Source organism: Giraffa tippelskirchi, chromosome 3 (genome assembly GCF_054371585.1).
Source record: "Giraffa tippelskirchi isolate mGirTip1 chromosome 3, T2T-mGirTip1v1.2.pri, whole genome shotgun sequence".
NCBI lineage: Eukaryota > Metazoa > Chordata > Mammalia > Artiodactyla > Giraffidae > Giraffa > Giraffa tippelskirchi.
Window position 1 is genome coordinate 129851894 of NC_137277.1, and position 15974 is coordinate 129867867.

At 43.8% G+C, this 15974-nt stretch overlaps 1 long non-coding RNA gene across 1 annotated transcript; it reads left to right on the forward strand.

Moving 5' to 3' along the window:
- The first annotated feature begins 949 nt into the window (after positions 1-949).
- LOC145542520 (uncharacterized) lies at positions 950-10170 on the forward strand. The gene is made up of 4 exons (XR_014079905.1): positions 950-1263; positions 3505-3674; positions 4302-4366; positions 9873-10170. It is a non-coding gene; the product is annotated as an uncharacterized LOC145542520 (long non-coding RNA).
- Positions 10171-15974: the final 5804 nt, after the last annotated feature.

Consider the following 15974-nt stretch of genomic DNA (forward strand, 5'->3'; position numbering starts at 1 on the left):
CAATAAGGCACAGGGGAAGGATCTCACCTGAATCATTCAGCTCCTGCTGCCTGAGGCTGCAGGGAACACAGGTGTGATGCAGCTCTGGCTGCAGTTCTGTGAGACCTTGGTTCCACCACAGAATGACCCAGAGAGGGTGCTGCTCAGGAAGGACCCCTGGCCTGAATATGCTTGTGAGTCACTGCATCCTGGTACCCAAATGGTAAATATCCTACACTTTTGCCTCCTGGAGAAATAGTCATGAAATTCTTTATGACTGTCTTCCTGTGGGGACAGGACATTTAACAGAGATTTCCAGGCAACACAGAAACCCAAACTCACTCAGTAAAGAATTCTCTCAGGTACCACAATCCATCTTCCTGGAATGCTGGGTTGACAGTGAAAATGGCCACCAAAGGACCTGAGATAATGGTGGAGCTGACAAGCTTTGGGGACTTAAAGAAGGAATGCTCCTGCCCGAGTGATGAGGGTCCTGAGACCATGGATGCGTGGTGGTGGTTGGTTAGGTTGTGGATCATGTTCCACAGTGACTGTTGCTGAAAGTAAACAGGGGGAAAAATTAAGAGACCAGGACTCAAGCCTGGCTTGTCTCTTGCTAACTTCACACTCTGCAACAAGTGTCTTAACCTCTGAGCCAAGACAGCGAACTCTACAAGGCAAGGACTGAATTTTATCTGCATCAGGGAGCACAGTGCCCAGAACTCTGAGTATTCAAGGTGCCAAAGAAGCCAGGTTTAGGGGTGCTCTTGGGCCACTGCTTACTGTAGGTATAATTCCCTGCTCTTCCTCTTGGAGAAGTGTCTCTCCCAATCACTAGTACTGTTGCTTCATCCTTTCCTCAGTAACTACACTTCTCTCTTCTCATGCGAAAGTGAAAGTGTTAGTTGCTTAGCTGTGTCTGACCCTTTGTGATGCCGTGGACTGTAGCCCACCAGGTTCCTCTGTCCATGTAATTCTCCAGGCAAAAATACTGGGGTGGATTGCCATTTCCTTTTCCAGAGGATCTTCCTGACCCAGGGTTTGAACCATTGCAGGCTGATTCTTTATTGTCTGAGCTACCAGGGAAGCCCTCTTCTCAGCCCTTCATTCAAAACACACCTCCTCTCTCACCTTCTCTCCACTGAGGTTGTGATTGCTTTGGGAATGAGAGAAGCCTGGGGTATGGGAGGCAAGAAGAGGGCTGTGAGGGTTTCCTCCAGTTAAGGGGATGCTGGTGGAAGAACATGGTGGGTGGTCTGCTCGGTGTGTTCTGCATGCTCACTGGTAGGTTGTGGCTGAATGAAGGTGCCACACAGGCACTCAACCAACACATCCACTGATGTACTAGGCACTCTAGGGCAAGGGACAGAAAAGTGTTACATACCTTCTCCTAGTATTTGAGGCACATTTTACTCCTCTAGTAAAATGCACTAGTTATTGTTGTTTAGTCGCTCAGTTGTATCTGACTCCTTGTGACCCCATGGACTGCAGCACGCCAGGCTTCCCTGTCCTTCACTGTCTCCCAGAGTTTGCTCAAACTCATGTCCATTGAGTCGATGATGCCATCCAACCATCTCATCCTCTGTTGCCCTCCTCTCCTCCTGCCCTCAATCTTTCCCAGCATCAGAGTCTTTTCCAATGAGTTGGCTCTTTGCAAGACTCTCAAGGGTCTTCTCCAGCACCACAGTTTGAAAGCATCAAGTCTTTGGCGCTCGGCCTTCTTAATGGTCCAACTTTCCCATCTGTACATGACTGCTGGAAAAACCATAGCTTTGACTATATGGACCTTTGTTGGCAAAGTGATGTCTCTACTTTTTAGTATGCTCTCTAGTTTTGTTATACCTTTTCTTCTGAGGAGCAAGCATCTTTTAATTTCATGACTGCAGTCACCACCCACGGTGACCTTGGAGCCCAGAGGAGCTCTCAGTCATAGAAAGCAACAGCATAAGAGGTGCTGGTGGCATAGAACAGGTAATTAGCAACACAGAGGATCCGCGAATGAAGAATCTGGGACAGAAGATACTGGCAGTACCTCCCAGGCAGTGTCACCCTGGAAGAGGAGAGCATCCTCTCCTTGGTTAGATTGGAAGTTACTGCAACTTCCAAGGGGTGTATGTACAGTCTAGCTGGTTGTTCACTGCGTGTAGTATCCAGCTGAGAGGATAATGAAGGTGGCGGTTCAGCTCATAATGCTTTCCCAGAGCTGTGCTCTGTGCACACTAGTGGGGATGAAGAGATGCAATGTAGGCTTCCCAGACACTGGCTGTCAGCCACACTCCTTACCCAATCTGGTGCAACCTTGGGAGGCAGACCAGTCTCTAAGCCTTTTATCCTCCCACCCCCACCCCAACTCCTGGGCATATCTTAGGGGCCACACATAAGATGGCTGTCAAATATTTTGGGGTCAGGAATCCTTTTGAGAATCTGATGAAAGCTATGGACTTTTTCCTTCAAAAAAAGTACATTCACACATAAGCTTGGATGAAATGTCAGCACATTTATTCACCTGAAGTCCATCAGTTGAGCCTTCTCCAGTGACCCTCCTGATGGGTTCAAAATGCCTACAGTAGAATGATCATCTTGGCCTCGTGCTCTGCCCTGTGAAGGAGAAATGAGCTCCTGACTAGCGAATGACACCCACTGATCTACCTTTCTCCTTGAGTGGAGCTACTTCTTCCAAAGGCTGGAAGACCTCTTCCTTCTTTCACACCGGGTAGTTTGAGGCAGCAATTCTGAGTGTGAGTGTCTCTTCTGCAGTTCCAGACTCTTCCTCTGGCCAGCTGGTCTTCAAAACTCAGAGGGTAGATGTAGGGTGAGCAGGGAGGTTGAACATAGATGTAGAATCACTTATATAGTCACTTTATGGGTTGAGGGTATAGTTATGAGGAGCAGATAGGCATGGTGTTGTCAGTGTCAGCTCCTGCAAAGCTATGGGTTACCATTAAACAAAATAAATAAAAACAGAAAAAGGTCACACATAGACCAATGCTGAGAACATGACATAATTAGTCTAAATCGGTGCACTGAGGCTGGACAAGGGGCAGGGTCTAGGTCATGGAGACCAGCCCCTAAGGACATATAAGGGAATATGGCCTGGAAACCAACTGAAGAGCCATATGTAAACCGGGCTGTGCTGTGATAGATTTGCCTATTCTTTTTTCTTTTTCACTTATTTATTTGTTTGTTTTCACATAGGCCATTGTGATCATATGTAGCGGAATGATTGGAGAAAGAAGATTGAAGTTAGGAAGCATTCATAGTAGGTTCTAAGCTAATGCAGTGACATTAACAACATAAGGAGGGAAACACACTGAGACCTAAACAAGGAATTATTGGCAGGGTTTTGAGCTTTGTCATTGATTGGATGTGAGAAGTCAAGAGGAGGACTGACTCCTTTTTTTTTTGAGTTGCTCTTTGAGTTTTTATTCACTATCCTAGCAGGATAGTTTTTATTCACTTATCCTAACAAATAAATGTTCTAGTTTCATGTAAACAATATTGAAGAAAAAGATCTTGTTTCTCTAGGGAGCAGAGAAAGTATAAACTTCTGAATTTTCACTTTTAATATGACCTGAGTTAGAGGAATTCAGCCACCTGCAGATCTCTCCTAAAAGGAGCTTAAGACTTCCTGGGTAACAGGGAACCCTGAGGAAGAACTAGAGCTTCTTGCTCTACATAAGCTCCAGGATTTTGCGGTGAGTTGTACTTCTTTTACTGCTCTAAAGAGCTTGGGGGGAAAAAAGCCTAGAGTCTTTGAATTCCAGGCCAAGGATCCAGATACAGGCTGTCTGCTCCCAGTTAAATCTTCCTTGGGTGTCTGTCCTAGCCAGAGCCAGCACTGTCTGCCCTGGAAAGAAGCCCAGTCTCTAAGGTTGTCCAGAGGCCCCCGGAGGCCTTTCAAGTCTGGGTCTGGGAAGTTGGGATGAAGATAGAAACACTACTATCAGAGGCCCAGGCTAAGGACAGGGTGGGTATGTGGTGCCAACCATGGATGGACAGGAAGGTGACTATGCAGCTTCAAGACCCTGTCACACAAAGGACCCTTCAATAGACCTGCCTCCCAGAAGTTGCCTGGCAAAGGCAATGATGTCTTCATGACATCTTAGCCAACTTGGCCACCACTGAGAGTCAAGCCCAAGCTTGAAGGGGTAGATTTTATGTCACCAACTGTGTTAGGAAAATAGTAAGGGAAGCCAGATTAATCTTAATTGATAACATTTATTGAACACTAACTTCATGTCTGACACTGTGCTAAGAGCTCAACAAATATAATTATATTTAATTCTCATGAGAATGCTTTCTATCTTATTGCCATTTTACAGATGGGAAAACTGAGGCTCAGAAAATGGTTACTTACTCAAGATCATGAAGATTATACATGGTTGTGGTGAGTTCAAAATGTTTCCAATTGGTTAGGCTAAGGGAATTTCCCCAAATTCTCTTTCTTAGATATTTTGGGTTAAAGTGGGTCATGAGAAAGATTCTTGTGGGAGACTTAGTGGGTAGAAGGGAAGAAGCAGCTCTTTGGTAACTCACACACTCTGTCACTGACCCGCTCGTTCACTTTGTTGGTGTGAGGTACTTGTTGGCCCAGCAACCACTTGAACTTCCCTTGAATCTTCAGTTTCCAGAGGCCTGGGCAAGTGTGTGTTTAGGTTTGTCACAAAGGATTCCAGCTTCCGAGAGACACCTACACCCTAGGATTGGATGAAAAGTATTACTAGAACTAACATGGGCTTTCGTCTGTCCTATACTTGTGGGATGTGCCTTATTGTTCTTGTCAACTGAAGAAAAGGCACTATGTGAAAGTTGTGAGGTTTTTCTTTTTTTCTTTCCTTTAATGTGAGTTAAGTTTTACTTGGGGCAAAATGAAAACTATAGCCTGGGAGACAGCCTCTCAGATGGCTCTGAGGAGCTGCTCTGAAGAGGTGTGGGGAAGGTCAGTGTATATGTGATTTTGGTGAAGGGGAGTATGTGCAATCAAGCACACATTTAGGTGGAAGGTTGCTGCTCGTCATGAGAGCAGATGGTGCCACTAATGATTTTGTGCTTTTCTAGACATGAGGAGATGCAAGAAATTGAGCTGATAAAATCTTCTGAAAATAACTATTTGAAGGCCTGTTCTGCCAGTTTTTCCCAGAGCACACAGCACCTCATTCCTGATCTCTACCCTGAACTCCTCTCAGGGAGTAATGAGAATCAACAACTACAACGGCTTCATCCTTGTAGAGGAAGATGGCAAGTGACAATTTTTAGTTGGCACTCTTCATCTTCCCTTCCCAACTGCCTACCCTGCAGACTTTAAGCACCGGGGTCAGATGCAAAGGCACATCCTACCTAGAGACAACGATTATGTAAGGTCAACTCTCTATTAAAAAAAGTCTTTACATAAATATATGGGGATGCATATACATATAGGGACAAGCATATTATGCGCGCACACACACACACACACACATATATATCTCCTTTCCTTCTGTAAACTCTGTGTGTGTGTGCTTAGTCACTCAGCTATGTCCAACTCTTTGTGACCCTATGGACTATAGCCTGCCAGGCTTCTCTGTCCATGGGATTTTTCAGGCAAGAAAACTGGAGTGCCTTGCTGTTTTCTCCTCTAGGAGATCTTTCCAATCCAGAGATGAAACCCAAGTCTCCTGTGTCTCCTGCATTGCAGGTGGATTCTTTACCCACTGAGCCATTGGGAAGCCTATATATGTATATAGGCTATATGGACATGAGTTTGAGCAAACTCAGGGAGATTGTGAAGGCCAGAGAGGTCAGATGTGCTGCAGTTCATGGAGTCACAAGGAGTGGGACACAACTTAGCAACTGAACAGCAACAATAAACACACACACACACACACACACACACACACCCTAATGAATTACATTGGAAAGATAGACAGTTGGAAAGATAAGTTCCATTTTGGTCAGGCTGAAACTGAGGCACCCATGGGATGTTTGGGTGGGCGAGCCATGGCCTGCCAGAGTCCCTGACAAGCCTCATGTGCAGTGGATGATCAGAGAAGGAGAAATCAATGTGGGCTGGCTGGAATTGGAAACATGTTTTATAGTGGCAAGACTTGATTTAAGTCTCAAAGGCTAGTAGGAGCGGTTCAAAGGATGGAAAGGGGGTGGGCATTATGGATGGGGAAACAGCCTGAGAAAGACCCGCAGCAGCAATGGGCAGGGTCTGAGGTGATCAGCCTGAATGGTCTAGGAGTGGAGTATTGATTATATGGCCATTGTGATCTGTTCAGGTTTGTGAATTATATCTCCCCAAGGATGTGGTAGGCTCTGGGCATTGTGTATTGTAAGTTTCTAGTTTAATTGAATTCAACTTTCCTTCGACATTTTGTGAGCTCCTACTATATGGCAACATTTTGCTGGATATAAATATGAATAAAACACAAACTGTATCCTGGAAAAAATTGTTTTCAAGTTAGAAATATTCAACATACTTTTGTTAAATTGGATTGAATGGAAATCTTGGACCAATAACAGGGCTGACTCTGGATTCCTGATTCCATTTTGGGTTAATTGTGTGCATGAAATGATGAGACTCAGGTCAAGCTATCTACCCACTCATAACTCCATCTGTTCACCCAAAGCTAATTGATCTATTTACCTAACCCTATTCCTGTATCTCTGTCTATCAGTCATCTATTATTTCTTCTTTTCTTAAATGGGAGTGGGGGACAGGATTAGAGCAGTTTACAAAATTAGCCATATATAAATGTTAGTCGCTCAGTCATGTCCGACTCTTTGTGACCCAATGGACTGTAGACCGCCAGGCTCCTCTGTCCATGGACTTCTCCAGGCAAGAATACTGGAGTGGGTTGCTGTTCCCTTCTCCAAGGGATCTTCCCAATGCAGGGATCAAACCCGGGTCTCCTGTATTGCAGGCAGATTTTTATCATCTAACCATCAAGGAAACCCCTGCTCATTAAAAGATAAAAGCAGATAAAAAGAAAAGAGAAACAGATGTGGGCAAACAAAAGGATGGAATCAGTTATTGAAGTTGAGGACTGAATTCAGTGCCAGGTTAATAGAAACGAAGGCAAAAAGAAGAAAAATGAAAGAGATGCATGCCTGGTTATCCAGTCGGTAATATCTGAAGAGAGAAAAAATACAAACTGGGAGAAAAAGACTTTATCTGGCATTGTGTGGAAGGAGGATTTATTGTGTCAAGGCTGCGTAAGATGCCAGGTAGTACAACAGACCCTGTTTTCCATTGCAATTCTACAAAGGCAGGGAAACACTCCTCAAATGTTTCTCCTGTCGACCCTCTATAAAAGCTAAGGGCATAACACTAAATCTTATTTCAGTACAGTCTTTTCTGTGGGAAACTAAGATAATAACGTCCAGCCACACAACATTTTGATGATGGGACTCAGGGCAGGGATTGAGCCATGAAGACTGAGAAGAAGGGCTAGTGAGCAGGCTGCGAGGCTCTGCCTTTCAAATTGTGTTGTCTCCAAAGAGCCTTTGGCTCAAGGACTTGTAGTCACCATATCAGAAAGGTCTCTTCATTTCTAAAATGCATGGTCGTCAACTCTGGTCTTGCTCTGTTTCAGAGGTAAGAGAGCTGGACCACAGGCTTGCTGTCCTTCCTCTCCCAAAGCTAGGAGCGGATACACTGTTGCCGAGAGGCACTGCCCCTTAAAAGAATTCGCACTCCCATACCCTTCCACTGCTACTGCTGCTGCTGCTGCTAAGTCGCTTCAGTCGTGTCCGACTCTGTGCGACCCCATAGACGGCAGCCCACCAGGCTCCGCCGTCCCTGGGATTCTCCAGGCAAGAATACTGGAGTGGGTTGCCATTTCCTTCTCCAGTGCATGAAAGGGAAAAGTGAAAGTGAAGTCGCTCAGTCGTGTCCGACTCTTAGCGACCCTATAGACTGTAGCCTACCAGGCTCCTCCGTCCATGGGATTTTCCAGGCAAGAGTACTGGAGTGGGGTGCCATTGCCTTCTCCGACCCTTCCTCTAGTTGTAGAAAAACGTGGAGGCCCTTGGAGAGTGGTGCTTGGAGACGCAGTGGGCAGGGCTGACACATTTCCCCGCTCCCAGTGGCTTGTTGGCAGGGGCTGATTCAGGGCACAGCCAAGTACCAGGTGGGCATCTTCCTCGTTTTAGTCAGCATCTCCACTGTGTCCAGTGTGCTGGTCTATTAGCTGTGCTGGTCCCCCAAACCATTACCCATTCAGGGAAAACCCTTGGGATGTCAAGGTCATTCTGAAATCAAACCCTGAGGTTAGCCCTGAGGGCCAGCTGGAGTGGTAAATGGTGAAGCAAGTGCCCCAGGAAGAATGTCATTTAGTCCGTGGTTCCACGAAGATTCATTGAGCACCTGTTAGGTCAGGCATGTAGAGGGGCTCCAAGAAGGGGAATTGGGAGGAGAAGGAACAAAAAATTTGCAAAAGAAACAAAAGAGATTGCCCTGGGCTTTCAAGATTATTCAAAGGGGTCTAGAGAAAGACTAGATACCATCCAAAATGGCACAACCCAACAGGAACACTCCCTAATGACAAGGGCACAGCCATGTGCCTCAGTGTATGCGTGGCTTTGGACAGATCTTAGAACCATTTGATTTCAGGTTTGTTGTCTTTATAAAGTAGGAAAAGCAATACATCTGCAGCTTTACTGAACTGAGGTCAGGGAACAAGGAAGACCATGGCATCAGAGTGCATCAAGAAAGTTGAAAAGGGCCACTTGAAGATGCAAGCTGGTGTTAGCATGAGCATAATAATTATTGATTTAAAATAGTACTTGTACATTAAATTGCTTTGGTCTCCTAGTCAATAATGCCAGGCTTACTGTGGAAGTCTCTCCGAATGACAGGAGCATTACCTACCCTTCCCTCTCAACTGGCTCCATCAGACAATCCCTGCTTCCCATCCTACTTCATGCCTCTCTAGACTTTGTTTGTCTGTCCCTGATGTTGAGGCCTGCCCAGACAAGTCATCCCACCCCTTGCCGGCCTTCTTGCCAGGTGGTTGCTACTCCTGCATATATTAGAGGTTGGGCTCCTTCCCTCCCATGCCCTTATCCAGGGATACTGCCCAACCCTCCTCTTCAATTTATTATAAAGATAGTCCCTTTACACTCAACACTAAAGTTAATATATCATAATGATATATTAATAATATAGCATAATAGACAATAATATATATGCCACTTTTATACTGTATCTATCTATCTATCTTTATATATATACACACACACATACTATGTATGCTTGGTTTCCCAGGTGGTGCTAATGGTAAAGAATCCACTTGCCAATGCAAGAGACACAAGAGACATGGGTTCGATCACTGGGTCAGGAAGATCCCCTGGAGAAGGAAATGATAACCCATCCAGTATTATTGCTGGAAAATCCCATGGACAGAGGATCCTGGTGGGCTACAGTCCATGAGGCCACAAAGAGTCAGACATGACTGAGCGAATGAGCACACACCCTATGTATGCTATATACATGCCAGTATATGTATTAATATTATATATAATAATACTATGCCATTTATTACAATATAATTTCTTATACAATTTTCACCCCAAACCACTAAAGTAAGTATTTATTAGTATTACCTTCATTTTGCAGATGAGAAAACTGAGAGTCAGAGTGGTCTGAGTAATTTGCCCAATGCTATTCATCAAGTAAATTATGAAGCCATGATCCTGACTTGGAGATTTCTCCTTTAGCCATTGCTCTTTACTGCTTTCTCACTGATTTTCATAATTCTGTAATCATAGACTATGTACTTCTGCAGTAATATTTTTGCATTAGTGTTACTGCTGTCTGATGGTGAGATGCTTGGAGTAAGGTGTGTGGAGTGTGTACGTGGTGTGCATACACTGACTTCTCAAGCTGATTATCTGTAATTTTTTTGAAGACAGGAACCAAGTCTCATGACATTAAATTGGAGATTCCTTGAAGGCCGCAAGTGCACCATTGAACTGGATATGTGAGTAGACAGTACAAATCAAACAACGTAAAGTAACCTGCTGGAGTAACCACGGTAATATTCACTGATGACCCTGACCCTTCAGCTTTCTGTTGTCCTACCCACTGATCCTCTGGGGATTTTTCCAGCTTTTGAAAAGTTTGGCAGTTTGCTCTGTTGGACGCAAATATGAAACATGCAGCATTTAAAAAGTATAGCAAAATATATGTTAGCATCTAATTGAAAAGGTTGTGTATTTTGTGACAAAATAATTGAATGTTGGTTGAAAAAAAAGAGAGTTAGGATGTATGAGTGTGTGTGTGAATGTTGACAGTATCTAAAATTAAGTTTTTTTATCACAGTGATTTTCCAATGCTTTAGTTGAGTTTGATTTTTTTTGTCTTTCTGGGTGAATCCTTGCCTGTCGGTGTATCTTAGCTTTCTCCAATGAAGATGCAGAAGTAACACTTCTTTTCCCTTCTCGTGGTTATTGCATCTGAAAAATTAAAAGCACTTTATAGGCCATAGATATTTTATAGACCATCCCTTCAAGAAATGAATGTTAGAAAGCTCCCTCTTCCCATCCTTGCCAACCAAGGAATAGAGAGCTATGGGTGCACATGCATACTTGTATTTCCTTGCAAATCCTCCTGTGCTTCTCTGCCCCACCCCCACCTTTTCACCCTTGGCCAGATCCAATCCACCTTACTAAAGGCTCAGGGTGCCCTGAAGAGCCTGCCCAGCCTCCTGCTTAGGTTCTGGTTCTCCCCGTTCAGATCTGTCTTTCTTCACTCTTGAGTCAGAGTGCTCTTCTTAAAGAGCAACTCCGTTCATGAGCTTTCCTGCTCCATCACTTTCCTGCTCCCCATTACATGCTGAATAAGGCACAAGCTCCTACTCCAAACACTAAGGTCCTCCCCAGATAAGATCCAAATTTCCTTTTAAGATTCTCTTGTTGACTTTTTTCAGTGATCCAAACCAATTCCTTGACACATTTAACATATATTGGGGGATACTTAATATATGTCAGGTATTGTGCTGGGATCATCACATACAAAAGCTAAAACATGATCTTGACTGGCTTCTAGTTGTTTAGGGTCTGGTGGGACAAATCTGTGACACAGTCTTCTGGTTAATGCCATGGTGGGAGTGTGCCTGGGGTGCTGAGGGGGCACTGGAGAGGGTATTTAACCAGCCCAGAAAAACCAGGGAGGGCTTCCTGGGGGGAAGACATATCAGTTAGCCTTGAAGAAATCATCATTCATGGCCTCCCAAATAGTGCTCTCTGCCTTCCTCTTTATGTATGATTTTTTTATTTGTTTTTCTTTTTTTTAATTGAAGCGTAGTTGATTTACAGTGTGGTGTTACTTTCAGGTGTAAGTCTTTTTTTTTTTCTTTTAGATTGAATGTCCTTGGCTTATCTAAACCCCCTGAAATATGTCCTTCTTTCAAAACTCACTCAAAAGCCACCTCTTCATCCATGAATCATTCTGGATTCCCCAACTTGAACAGACCTTCCTCTTTTGACTCTGGTGGTATTTTGTAAGTTCCCTCTCATGGCTTTTTATCTTGTCTGACTCTTTTTTTGTTAAAGTTATTTGACATTATTACCTCAAACCCTCAATTCTATGTCTGACTCATTATTCTTTCCCTGGCATAGAGCTTTACAGGACTGTCTTGATGATCTGAATTAATTGCTTTGCCTTTACGTCCCCCAAGAAAGGTCCAGGAGTCACCCAGGATGGATTTGAATGAAAGGCAGAGCTAGGCTTCCTGAATTTGTGAATAGTGTGTGTCAGCTCAGAACCTGGGCCTCACAAGGCTGAGGTCATGGATGGCCACTGGGTAGTCCAGTGACCTTGGACTTCTGTTCTGGTCTCAGTCTGAGTTCCAACTTTCAATATCCATTTCCACATATGGGCCCTTAGTTACCAAGCCATCCATCTGTAGGAAAGTGAAGATGCTGGGGAAGTATTTAACAAGGGGTCAGAGGTAGGGGAGAAAGCATCAGGGTCAGGAAACTGGGTTCCAGTGCCACCTTGTCACTTGCAATTGAGTGACCAAGAGCAGCTCATAACACAGTTCTGTGCCTCCGTTTCCTCAGATACAAAAGTTAACACTGGGTTTAGGGATTTTTTTTCCAATTTAAAATTGCAAACCATGATGAAGATCTGATGAAAACAGAGCTGAAATCACTTCATTTTTTTGTGGGGGTAGAGAAGGTGTAAATCCTAATTTGAAAAGTGTCTGCTCCTGTGGTGACATGGCACAGCCCAGATTTCTCCATCCTTTGATCCAAACTGGAAACATCTCAGTTGTTGACGGGAAATAGTGCTGTTTTGCTCAGAAGCTGAGAGAATAGCAATATGAAATACCACATTTTACAGCCTTGATGACTTTCCTGAAAGCTCATCCCTGCCCACTGGTCATCTGACACTGAGAATGGGCTGTAAAGGTCTTCAATTTGATATATCTCAGGCTATTTTACCCAGAAAAGACTTTGTAAGCAGGACAGACATGCATTTTGAAGAGCATTAAAATCTTCTGAAATTGTCATTACCAGTTCTCTGTGGTGCTCCCTTTAATGACATGAGTGGCAGTGACATAAGAAAAAAAAATAACAGCCCAATCTTTGTGTTTTGTAATGAATAATAAAGTATTTTAACCTCTTTAGGGACTTAACACCATATTAATCCTTTAATCCCTAGAAAAACCAATTTTGTTGACATGAAAAGGGGATATTTAACCTCATCCAATTAATTTTCTACCTTGGAGATGCCATGATTATGAAGATTAGATTGAATAGTTTTATTGGAGCTACCATATTTGGTATCAAGTAGCAGCTTTGACACCAAAAAGTAGCATCCAAAAGAAGTGCTATGCCACAATTTTGTTTCAATTTACCCACTTTGAAATACCAGGACTTGGAGGCCTTCACATCCCAGCACAGGCTGTCTGCTCTGAAGTGCTCACATCTGCACCTCCTCAGCTGCCCCACGGCCATTAAACCGGGAGCTTGGCTGACATTCTTGTAATACCAGCTCCCTCTCTCTGTTTGAGCTCCAAATTAGAACTGTTCCTGTGAGGAGGCTGAAATGCTTGCTGCAGAAACAATTCCTAGCAGGAAAAAGTTAGCTAAGTGTGAACTCAATTTGAAATTACCCAGTAAGAGAAGCACACCATTCAAATTGTTCTCAGAACAATGGATTGGAATTGGAGATAGAAGATAAATGGTTGGAGGTTTAATTATTTTTGCATTGGACTTCCATATGCAGACATGGAAAGGCTTTAATTCCATCCCCTCTCTACCCTACCCCCAGTCAGAATTGAATTTACAGGGATGAAAGAAAAGAGATGATAAAAAGTAAGGGCTATGGCAGTGCCACCAATATATGAACGGTGCAGTGAAAACCCCTGGGTTCTTCTGGCTGAAGATGATTCCTTTGAGAATAAAGAATGGAATACAGGAAATGTCAGGGTGACCTCTCACACTGATCCCAGAAGCCACTCTCAGTAGATGTCATTTACCAGCAGCCTGTCACCCAAGCCAGAGGTCAGGAGCACGGATTCTATGTGTTGGCATCCCCTCTGTGTCCTGCTCAGTGCTTGTCATGTGAATAGTACAGTCTAGCACAGGGATTTCTCTCAAGGAGTGACATGGCAGGTACAAGAAACGACACTGATCTTCTTTATGTGGCTTGTGAGGGAGCCCTGGCCCATGGAAGAATGGGAGGGTTTTGAAACAGAGTTTGAGCCTTTGTCCTCCCACCCTCCATCTTGTAGCTTGGGACAGATAGTTTGACTGATTTAAGACTTGGTGATCTCATCTGTTAAATGGGGAGAGTGGTGCCAATCTCTTAGAATTGCTGCAGGTTTACATAAGGGAAAACCCCAGCATGAATGCCAGGGAGACATTAGTTTCCTCTGTCCAACCAACCGTGTGGAAATTAATCTCATTGTTTGATTGACTTTGGTAGAAATAAGAGAAGATTAAGGGAGTGCCAAAAAAAGTTATGACCAACCTAGACAGCACATTAAAAAGCAGACATTACTTTGTCAACATAGTCAAAGCTATGGTTTTTCCAGTAGTTATGGATGGATGTGAGAGCTGGACTATAAAGAAAGCTGAGGGCTGAAGACTAGGTGCTTTTGAATTGTGGTGTTGGAGAAGACTCTTGAGAGTCCCTTGGACAGCAAGGAGATCCAACCAGTCCATCCTAAAGGAAATCAGTCCTGAATATCCATTGGAAGGACTGATGCTGAAGCTGAAACTCCAATACTTGGGCCATCTGATATGAAGAATTGACTCATTTGAAAAGACCCTCATGCTGGAAAAGATTGAAGGTGGGAGGAGAAGGGGATGACAGAGGATGAGATGGTTGGATGGCGTCACCAACTCAATGGACATGAGTTTGAGCAAGCTCCGGGAGTTTGTGATGGACAGGGAGGCCTGGCGTGCTGCAGTTCATGGGGTCGCAAAGAGTTGCACACAGCTGCGCAACTAAACTGAAATGAACTGAAGGGAGTGCCGAAGTTACCTAGTTTTACTCATTAATTTTGCATATAAGAAGTTACGTGACATGCTCAAGGTCAGGTGGCTAATTAATTATACAATAGAATGGACCAGAATCATGAATTGTGGCTCCTGCATTAGAGCTGTTTCCATGACTTCATGTAGCTTGATTTGACTGACTGACTCTTGCTTGAGGGGTAGCATTCCTTGTCTAGTTCATTTTAACCCCGATGGCTAAACTCAGCTCCTCTTTCCCTTGATCCATCATCTCACTTGTTAAATCACAAATATTCCTAATTCCTTAAACTCTCCATGTGGGTCCCATGCTGAGGGTGCCTCAATCCTGAAACTGCCATTAAGTCTTCCATTTAGTTTCAGGGAAGATATTGGTTTCCTCTTAGAAGTTGTTCTTTGCCAAACTGTTACCCCTAGTGCCCTAGTCTGGCAACTCAATACCTGCTTTTGACAGTTTCTCAGTCTTGGTTAAGAGCATGACCTTCTTTCAACTTCCAAGCTTCCTACACAGCCAGGCCTGAGCTAGAGACCTGGCATCACTTAACTGCTGGAAGTGAATTCTGAAGATGGGTTTGAGTCCTCAGATGCAGCTCTGAGCTGAGGATGCAGGAACCAGGTCCAGCTTCATGGGATGGTGGTCTTCCTAGACATTTTTGCTTTTAAGTTTCCCAGACCATTTCTAGGACATGAGTGATGAGACTGAAATGGGATTCCCTTAGGGCTGGTACTGCAGACAAGGAGCAAGTTCAAAGCAGGGACTTGTGAACACATGGTTCAGTCAAGGGCTGTAGTCATCCACCCCTACTTCATTTCCTGGAAGAGTACTGTATTTGTTCCTGCCAAAGAGCAACCTCTGAGCTTGTCTTCTGTCTTCCTGAAGCTCTTCAATTTTCAGCAATGGTGACATTTTAGAGGAATCATTAGTTCAAATCGAAGTTTCCAGAAAGATTCTGGCAACGGGCAATTCTGCAGGGACTCAGGGAAAAGGAAGTCTACTGAATTCTACTGATGGCTCTACTTCAATTCTACTCAATTCTACTGAAAGTCACAGGGAAAGGAAAAGAACATTTAGCACCAAAGACATCAAATAGGAGGGCAGTCCACATACCATGGGCCAGTTGATTCTTTTCCTGACTTTATTCATTCATTCAGCAAATATTTGACTGTGCACTGTTTCTCTACTAGACACTAAGGATAGTGCAGGGAACAAATCAGAAGTGCAACCTGCTTTTATGGAGCCTCTGTTGTCCTTTCCTTTTCCAGATGTATCAGGTAGAGCCTCAAGGTTACACAGTGACAAATTTCCTTACTATTTGCAAAACACTTTATAACTTAACTGTGAATAAGCAGCCTTGTTGACAAGCTCATGAATATATTCTAATTCTCAGTTTATTGTAGAAGAAACTATCTGGTGAGATTAAATGCCTTGCCTTGAATTATAAGGAATATGTAATATTCCTTATGGATATTCATAAGAATATTCATAAGGATATTCATCCTTATTCCTTATGTAATACTATATG